Here is a 10,201-nt window from a genome sequence, read left to right as displayed (position 1 = left end):
AAAAGGAGGTTGAGCGTGTTGTATGTGGCCTGCAATGATATTGTTAGCAGGGATGGTATCAATAATTTAGCCAGAGTTTGACTCATTTGTCAAGGACTCATTCTCGAAGCTGATCTTCGAAATGTAAGTACTGTATGGTATAAAAGTCAATCGCAAAGTTCACGCATAATACATTACAATTCTATTCATCAGTACATTGCTCGAAGTAAAATGTATAGCTTGAGATCGCTAAATTGCTAAAAATCAAATAGGACTGATATGGAAGTACTGGTAATTAAGTTCCTTACCAAATATAATTTGAAAAACGAACCGTTCAATTAGGGTGTAGGAAAAATGCAGTGTATCAAAATTCAGCTTTTGTTATGAGTAGTTGGCAAATGAATCAAACTCCGATTAATTAACTCAAACCATCTCTGATTGTTAGTCTAAATTTACATGAATCTAAATCATCGTCGAAATTAAAATCGGGATCATATCACTTTATATTTTATATTTTTATATTTTATCTTTTATATTTTATATTTATCTTTTATATTTTATCATTTGAACATCCATTGGCATATGCCGTTCTCAGCATTGTAGGTCGGTTATTGTGTAAGACACTGTCCCACCCCCCAGAGACAAAATTCTTAGAAGAATTATTTTTTCGAACCCTATCAAATTAAATAAAAATTAGAAACCCCCCTTCCCAGGCCAATTTTTTTGCTACGCCACTACCTCTCCAAGAACTTGCTTTTATAAAATTAGAGAGGAGAGGTGATGGAATGTTGACATTTTCATCAGTACAGATCATTAAGCATATATATGGCGTTTCTGCTGTGAAAAAACGTAAGCATTTGGTCATTGTTATGGAAAGTTGTTCAAATTTTGCGTGGTCAATAAAAAATCTTTAGGCAGGTCAAAACATACAAAACGCCCAGCAGAATAAATAAAGTTGTCAATCCAAATAAAGGTCATTTGTCTAGAGGATCTATACTAAAACATACGCTAGAACAAAACTACTTTAGTTCTCGATAAAACAGGGGGTGATCAAGTCACCCCGATGATCAAGTCACCCACCTTCCCCTAATTTTACCGTAATCAAGGAAGAATGACGCTTTGTATAGCTCAAAAGCAAGCTATCGAGAACTTCAAATATAATAGAACCTTTGGACGCAAAATGAACTTTACAAATATAGTAATTGATCTTTTTGATAACACTTTTCTAGTTTCTTGATCGCTTTTTGACATTTTCTGCAGAGAATGCATATTTAATACAAACGCCAACTATTTTTTTAAATCCAAGAACTAGGTATTCCAATTTGATATTAAAGGTCCATTTGAAGAAATAATATTAACTCTTTCATTCCAAGTGACTTTATACCTTTCTTATAACGTTGTTTAACTATGTTGAGAATGATTCATAGGCCTGGTTTCAAGCAACTTATAGAATATTGAATTGATTGTGGCGATAGCTGTGATTTATTGGAAAATAAAACTTTCGGTAGACGTTCCACAAATAAACAATACCCTAGCATCACACATGTTCCACGTAGGTCATATGCGACGACCTGATTTTGTCACATTCAAGTTGCTGTAATCAATTTTGTTTGAATTTGCTGCTCGGGTTTCAAACAGACATATTCATATTTTCAAGCTTTGTAGGTTTCATGGTAAAGTTCTTTGTGAACTATTGCAATTTCAATGGAAAAAGATGAAAATATTGAAACCCTTTAATAAGAGATTTGTTGAAGCGGCAAAATAGAGCCTTGGGAAATATGGGACAATCCTTTCATAAGGTGTTTCTAGCTGTAACACTGTTTCATTATATCAGCAAGAACCTGTGCTGGAAGAAGAACAAATTCGTGAAACTGAAGAATGCGCAAAGCAATATCGTAGATGAACGAGATGTGTGCTCTTTAGATTTGGAGAAAATGAACTCGGAATGGTTGCAATGGACTAACGAAGAACCAGTGACATATAATGAAGCACTGAACTGTTCCCGCAAGGAGGAGTGGATGCGTGCAATGAAAGAAGAGTACAATTATTATTCTTTGATCTCGAACAACTTGTAGATCCACCGACCAACCGTGATATCATTGGATGTAAGTGGGTTTTTCGCAAGAAACTCGAAACCGAAGATAAAGTAGAGCGGTTCAAGGCTAGGCTCGTGGAAGGTTTTATCCAGGAAGTATTCTTCGTAAAAATTGCAAAGCGTTTGAAATTTGATAAATCAAAAGGATCAAATATTTTGGTCGACTCATAGGCTGCTACTTTAAAATAGTTAGCGAGAGCAAGAAACTGATGGACAACGCCAAGTACCATCGCCTAATTGATTCGCTTCTCTATTTCACTACGAATAGCCGCCCTGATAAAGCTGTGAGAGTTTTAATACTGAGTTGGAAAGTTTACTGTCCGTCCGGGGTATACTGGACGGAGGCGAAAAGGATGGTGCGCTACTTAGTGTATACTAAGAACTACAAGTTGATGCTTGGCGATGCAAAAGAATCGTTCGAACTGACAGGTTTTTTTTTCCAAGTTCGTTTATTTGGTAGGCTCAGGTGTGTATAACACTTTACGGAGCCATGGTTCTTTACGATATATACAATCAATATCATTTAATTTTTCAGTTAGTAAGAGAGGGGTAGAAGCCAGCGTACTCGTGGTGACTCGAGATTAGTTTACAATGTATAAGGATGGACGGGGCTATGGATTTGGGATCAGGGAATTTCAGCTTCTCATCCGGGTACTTGGCGTCAGGGCCGATGTGGCGTGTCGTCGTGCTCGAGGAATGGTTCGACTGGGAGCATCATCCGGATGACAAGAGCTATGGTGCTCTACGGAATAGAAAGCAGAGACTAAATACAAAAAAAAAAACTTTGAAGAAAAAAAAAACAAACTATTAGATTTTGATATCAGAAGCACAAAGAAAATTATAAATGGCCTGCATGTAGACCACATCACGATCTCCCAAAACATCTCGAACTTCCCTGAAGGGTTGTTTACCTCGGGCCACTAGGGTATCCAGGAACTGACAGGATACTATGACGCTGATTGGACCGCAAATCATGTAGTGGATTTCTTACGCTCTATATAAATAAAACATATTTATATAGGAAAAATCTTACACGGGGGGGAAGGGGTTGAAAATCCCAGAAAAATTGCTTACGTACTTAGTGTACGGCCCCTTACCTGTTCCACTTTGGTCGTACAATAATTGCCGTTTTGACTCAAATTCCGAACATGACTCATATTCCAAACACTGGCGTTTAAACGCCCTAAAACTATATCTTCAATGGTTTTCCACATGGTGGAACCACGTCCTAATCCACGTCCACGTCGACCACGTCCTAATTGACGGTAAATTCTTCTCCGACATCACGAACGTACGCACTTACCGCAGTGCGAATATTGAATCCAACCACTATCTCGTTGCAGTATGTCTGCGCTCAAAACTCTCGACGGTGTAAAACACGCGACGGAGTCGTCCGCCGCGGCTAAACATTGGGCGGCTACATGACGGTAGACTAGCCCAAGACTACGCGCAGCAGCTGAAAGTGGCACTCCAAACCAAAGAGCAACTAGGTGCAGCATCTCTTGAAGATGGCTGGACAGATTCATTTTCATTTATTTAGTTAACATCTAAACAGATAACACTGAATCAACAATTTGACGCCACAATGCACGGTTCGAGGCCGCATCTCTCCATCCTCGGATACGCCCCACGCTCGCCAAGTCGTTCTGCACGTGGTCTGCCCATCTCGCTCGCTGCGCTCCACGCCGTCTCGTACCTGCCGGATCGGAAGCGAACACCATCTTTGCAGGGTTGCTGTCCGGCATTCTTGCAACATGTCCTGCCCATTGTACCCTTCCGGCTTTAGCTACCTTCTGGATACTGGGTTCGCCGTAGAGTTGGGCGAGCTCATGGTTCATTCTTCGCCGCCACACACCGTCTTCTTGCACACCGCCAAAGATGGTCCTAAGCACCCGTCTCTCGAATACTCCGAGTGCTTGCAAGTCCTCCTCGAGCATTGTCCATGTTTCATGTCCGTAGAGGACAACCGGTATTATTAACGTCTTGTACATGACACATTTGGTGCGGTGGCGAATCTTTTTCGACCGCAGTTTCTTCTGGAGCCCGTAGTAGGCCCGACTTCCACAGATGATGCGCCTTCGTATTTCATGACTAACGTTGTTGTCAGCCGTTAGCAAGGATCCGAGGTAGACGAATTCCTCGACCACCTCGAAGGTATCCCCTTCTATCGTAACACTGCTTCCCAGGCGGGCCCTGTCGCACTCGGTTCCGCCCACAAGCATGTACTTTGTCTTTGACGCATTCACCACCAGTCCAACTTTTGTTGCTTCACGTTTCAGGCGGGTGTACAGTTCTGCCACCTTTGCAAATGTTCGGCCAACAATGTCCATGTCATCCGCGAAGCAAATAAATTGACTGGATCTGTTGAAAATCGTACCCCGGCTGTTACACCCGGCTCTCCGCATAACACCTTCTAGCGCAATGTTGAACAACAGGCACGAAAGTCCATCACCTTGTCTTAGTCCCCGGCGCGATTCGAACGAACTGGAGTGTTCGCCCGAAATCTTCACACAGTTTTGCACACCATCCACCGTTGCTTTGATCAGTCTGGTAAGCTTCCCAGGGAAGCTGTTCTCGTCCATAATTTTCCATAGCTCTACGCGGTCTATACTGTCGTATGCCGCCTTGAAATCAACGAACAGATGGTGCGTTGGGACCTGGTATTCACGGCATTTTTGAAGGATTTGCCGTACAGTAAAGATCTGGTCCGTTGTCGAGCGGCCGTCAACGAAGCCGGCTTGATAACTTCCCACAAACTCGTTCACTAATGGTGACAGACGTCGGAAGATGATTTGGGATATCACTTTGTAGGCGGCATTAAGGATGGTGATCGCTCGAAAGTTCTCACACTCCAGTTTGTCGCCTTTCTTGTAAATGGGGCAAATAACCCCTTCCTTCCACTTCTCCGGTAGCTGTTCGGTTTCCCAGATTCTGACTATCAGTTTGTGCAGGCAAGTGGCCAGCTTTTCCGGGCCCATCTTGATGAGCTCAGCTCCGATACCATCCTTACCAGCGGCTTTGTTGGTCTTTAGCTGTTGAATGGCATCCTTAACTTCCCTCAAGGTGGGGGCTGGTTGGCTTCTATCGTCCGCTGAACTGACATAGTCATCTCCTCCGCTGCCTTGACTTTCACTGCCTGTACTCTCAGCGCCATTCAGATGTTCCTCGTAGTGCTGCTTCCACCTTTCGATCACCACACGTTCGTCCGTCAAGATGCTCCCTTCCTTATCCCGGCACATTTCGGCTCGCGGCACGAAGCCTTTGCGGGATGCGTTGAGCTTCTGGTAGAACTTGCGTGTTTCTTGAGAACGGCACAGCTGTTCCATCTCCTCGCACTCCGCTTCTTCCAGGCGGCGTTTCTTCTCCTGAAAAGGCGGGTCTGCTGTCTCCGCTTCCGTCTATAACGTTCCACGTTCTGCCGGGTACCTTGCTGCAGCGCGGCCGCCCACGCTGCGTCCTTCTCCTCCAGAATCTGTCTGCACTCTTAGTCGAACCAATCGTTCCGTCGACTTCGACCCATATACCCGACGTTGTTCTCCGCTGCGTCGTTAATGGCTGCTTTGACTGTATTCCAGCAGTCTTCAAGAGCGGCCCCATCGAGCTCACCCTCTTCCGGCAACGCTGCCTCGAGATGCTGCGCGTATGCAGTGGCGACATCAGGTTGCTTTAGTCGCTCTAGGTCGTACCGCGGCGGTCGTCGGCACCGAACATTGTTGATGACGGATAGTTTTGGGCGCAGTTTAACCATCACCAGATAGTGGTCAGAGTCGATGTTAGCGCCACGATATGTCCTGACGTCGATAATGTCGGAGAAGTGCCGTCCATCAATCAGAACGTGGTCGATTTGTGATTCTGTCTGCAGTGGTGATCTCCAGGTGTACCGATACGGGAGGCTGTGTTGGAAGTAGGTGCTGCGAATGGCCATATTCTTGGAGGCGGCGAAATCAATTAGTCGTAGGCCGTTTTCGTTCGTCAGCCGGTGAGCGCTGAACTTTCCAATAGTCGGTCTAAACTCCTCCTTTTGGCCAACCTGAGCGTTCAAATCTCCTATGATGATTTTGACGTCGTGGCTTGGGCAGCTGTCGTACTCACGTTCCAGCTGCGCGTAGAATGCGTCATTATCATCATCAGTGCTTCCGGAGTGTGGGCTATGGACGTTGATTATGCTGAAGTTGAAGAACCGGCCTTTGATCCTCAACCTGCACATTCTTTCATTGATCGGCCACCACCCGATCACGCGCCTTTGCATATCGCCCATCACTATGAAAGCTGTTCCCAGCTCGTGTGTGTCGCCGCAGCTCTGGTAGATGGTATGATTACCTCTAAACGTTCGCACCATTGATCCCTTCCAACAAACCTCCTGCAGCGCTACGATGCCGAATCCACGGTCCTTGAGCACATCGGCGAGTATGCGTGTGCTCCCGATAAAGTTGAGAGATTTGCAGTTCCACGAACCGAGTTTCCAATCGCTAGTCCCTTTTCGTCGCAGTGGTCTTCGCTGATGGTTCCGGTCCGTACTCTCTTGTTGATTGTTCGTTGCTTATGATTTTTAAAGGCTGGCTTGCAGGGCCTGACACCAAACCCCCTAAATTTCCGGAGGACCATTCCTCCTTATTTCCGGTGGACCATGGTGCACAGTTTCACTTAGAGTCCCTCGCTGGCACTCGGACGATGATCAGCCGCCCCTAACATGGAGAACAGACGCCGTTGTGAGCCGATCCTGACATGGAGAACAGACGCTCAGTAAGATTTGCACCTCCGGAAAGGAGCAAACCCCCCCTTCCCTGTCAGCATACGACCATAGTTCCCACCGGGGTTGGTTACCCGATCTTCCCTAAGGTTGCTCGTATCCCGGCCAGCACCGCGGGGAGGTAAGGATAGGAGTTGCTGGGTAAGAGGCTAAGGACCGCGAGATGGGGTCTATTTTATTCCTTCAGGTACGCGAAGTACCAATGGTACGCTTTACCCAGCATTTGCCGTGCCATGGCTGGACAGATATTCGATCCGTTATTGGAAGCACCGCAACCGCTGCACTTGGCACGGTGGCTCCGGATCAGAGAAACGACTGGTATGACGGTGAATGTGAGCAGTTAGTTGAGGAGAAGAATGCAGCATGGGCGAGATTGTTGCAACACCACACGAGGGCCAACGAGGCACGATACAAACGGGCGCGGAACAGACAAAACTCGATTTTCCGGAGGATAAAGCGTCAGCAGGAAGATCGAGACCGTGAAGAGATGGAGGAACTGTACCGCGCTAATAACGCACGAAAGTTCTATGAGAAGTTGAACCGTTCACGTAAGGGCCACGTGCCACAGCCCGATATGTGTAAGGACATAAACGGGAACCTTCTTACAAACGAGCGTGAGGTGATCCAAAGGTGGCGGCAGCACTACGAAGAGCACCTGAATGGCGATATGGCAGACAATCGTGGCAGTATGATAATGAACCTAGGAACACGCGCGCAGGACATGCGACTTCCGGATCCGAGTCTCCAGGAAATCCAGGAGGAGATTTGCCGGCTGAAAAACAACAAAGCCCCTGGAATTGACCAACTACCAGGAGAGCTGTTTAAACACGGTGGTGAGGCACTGGCTAGAGCGCTGCACTGGGTGATTACCAAGGTTTGGGAGGATGAGGTTCTGCCGCAGGAGTGGATGGAAGGTGTCGTGTGTCCCATCTACAAAAAGGGCGATAAGCTGGATTGTAGCAACTACCGCGCAATCACATTGCTGAACGCTGCCTACAAGGTACTCTCCCAAATTTTATGCCGCCGACTAACATCTATTGCAAGAGAGTTCGTGGGGCAGTACCAGGCGGGATTTATGGTATGGGTGAACGCTCTACCACAGACCAGGTGTTCGCCATACGTCAGGTATTGCAGAAATGCCGCGAATACCACGTGCCCAAACATCATCTATTTATCGACTTCAAAGCCGCATATGATACAATCGACCGGGACCAGCTATGGCAGCTAATGTACGAAAATGGATTTCCGGATAAACTGATACGGTTAATCAAGGCGACGATGGATCGGGTGATGTGCGTAGTTCGTGTTTCAGGGGCATTCTCGAGTCCCTTCAAAATGCGTAGAGGGTTACGGCAAGGTGATGGTCTTTCATGTCTGCTATTCAACATCGCTTTGGGGGGAGTAATACGAAGGGCAGGGGTCGACACAAGTGGTACGATTTTAACGAAGTCCGTCCAGTTATTTGGTTTCGCCGACGCCTTTGATATCATGGCACGTAACTTTGAGAGGATGGAGGAAGCCTACATCAGACTGAAAAGCGAAGCTAAACGGATTGGACTAGTCATCAACACGTCGAAGACGAAGTACATGATAGGAAGAGGCTCAAGAGAGGTCAATGTAAGCCACCCCGCACGAGTTTCTATCGGTGGTTATGAAATCGAGGTGGTAGAAGAATTCGTGTACTTGGACTCACTGGTGATCGCCGATAACGATACCAGCAGAGAAATTCGAAGACGCATAGTGGCTGGAAATCGTACGTACTTTGGACTCCGCAAGACGCTCCGATCGAATAGAGTTCGCCACCGTACCAAACTGACTATCTACAAAACGCTCATTAGACCGGTAGTTCTCTACGGACACGAGACCTGGACGATGCTCGTGGAGGACCAACGCGTACTGGAAGTTTTCAAAAGGAAAGTGTTGCGTACCATCTATGGTGGGGCGCAGATGGCGGACGGTACGTGGAGGAGGCGAATGAACCACGAGTTGCATCAGCTGTTGGGAGAACCATCCATCGTTCACACCGCGAAAATCGGAAGACTGTGGTGGGCCGGGCACGTAGTCAGAATGTCGGACAGTAATCCGGTGAAAAAAGTTCTCGACAACGATCCGACGGAAACAAGAAGGCGAGGTGCACAACGGGCAAGGTGGATCGATCAGGTGGAGGACGATTTGCGGACCCTCCGCAGACTGCGTGGTTGGCGAAGTGCAGCCATGGACCGAGCTGAATGGAGAAGACTTTTGTGTGCAGCACAGGCCACTCCGGCCTTAGTCCGGTAATAAATAAAACTGTTGGCCGATAAAAGAAAAAGAAGAGTGATATATTTTAAAAGTGTAGTCAGAAACGTGGGAAATGAAAAAAAAAACACACTGTTAATCGTTCGTTTGTGAGCCAAGTTTATTTTATCGTGTGAATTCCTGTATATCCGGTAATATTGTCTGCTGTTCGCCTACATGGCTGAAGTGATCGATGCAGTAAGTCATCTCAACGAACATCGTTAGTCGCGTAGTCTCACGTAATGTTCACAAATCATCTTCCACCTTATCACCTGTGTAATTATGTTTATGTTTAATTTTGTCGGTTTCCACGATAACGATAAATTCTCTCCATAATGATTCAAGATCGATACGTTGTATCGCATTGTCCCATATCGGTAGCATTGATGTTTATCCTAACACATGTTTATGCTACATTTTAATTTGTACTACTCTAGTGATGTGGAGGTGTTCCGATCAGAGCATCACCAGCAGCTGCGGGTACTCAGCCGCAGTGTGGTTTCCTCGAGATAGATACCCACGCAAACAATCATCATGCGCCTCCACTGCACTGAGCCGACAAGTGGCGTTGCAAGCTAGATTTTCTTTGAAGATCTGTCCCGCAGAAGGCATTGAAAATGAAGCTGATGTTTGTATTATTGAAATTTGAGCGCCAAAAAATTATTCGAAACTTCAGCATGTGATGTTTTGTTCGTTACAATGCATGCACGAGGGTACAAGCCTCGAGTGACGTTTGATCCTAAATCGAACAAAACTAAAGTGTTTTCGCCATGTGTAGTCTACTCCACTTAGGGGAAGGAGAGGCAATATGCCCTAGCTAAGCAAAGACTGCTTTAATGGGGCCTCTTCCCCTATTGCTTCTTTAAGCCACGCTTGCAAGGCGTAGCTAATAAAGGGTTACTCCTCCTTTTAGTTCATAACATGAGCCCAAATCAATATAATCGAAAACAAAGAGTGCAAATTGTTTTGTTCGTCATTTTTGGTATTTTTAAGTTGTTCAATTCACTGGACCTGTCAAAACGCAGTATTACATCTATTTCATACCAATGATCTACAATAAACTAAAGGGATTTCAATTCTGTTGAATAATTATAATCCAG

Source organism: Armigeres subalbatus, chromosome 3, assembly GCF_024139115.2.
Source record: "Armigeres subalbatus isolate Guangzhou_Male chromosome 3, GZ_Asu_2, whole genome shotgun sequence".
Classification (NCBI taxonomy): Eukaryota; Metazoa; Arthropoda; class Insecta; order Diptera; family Culicidae; genus Armigeres; species Armigeres subalbatus.
Note: the sequence above shows the minus strand (reverse complement) of the source record.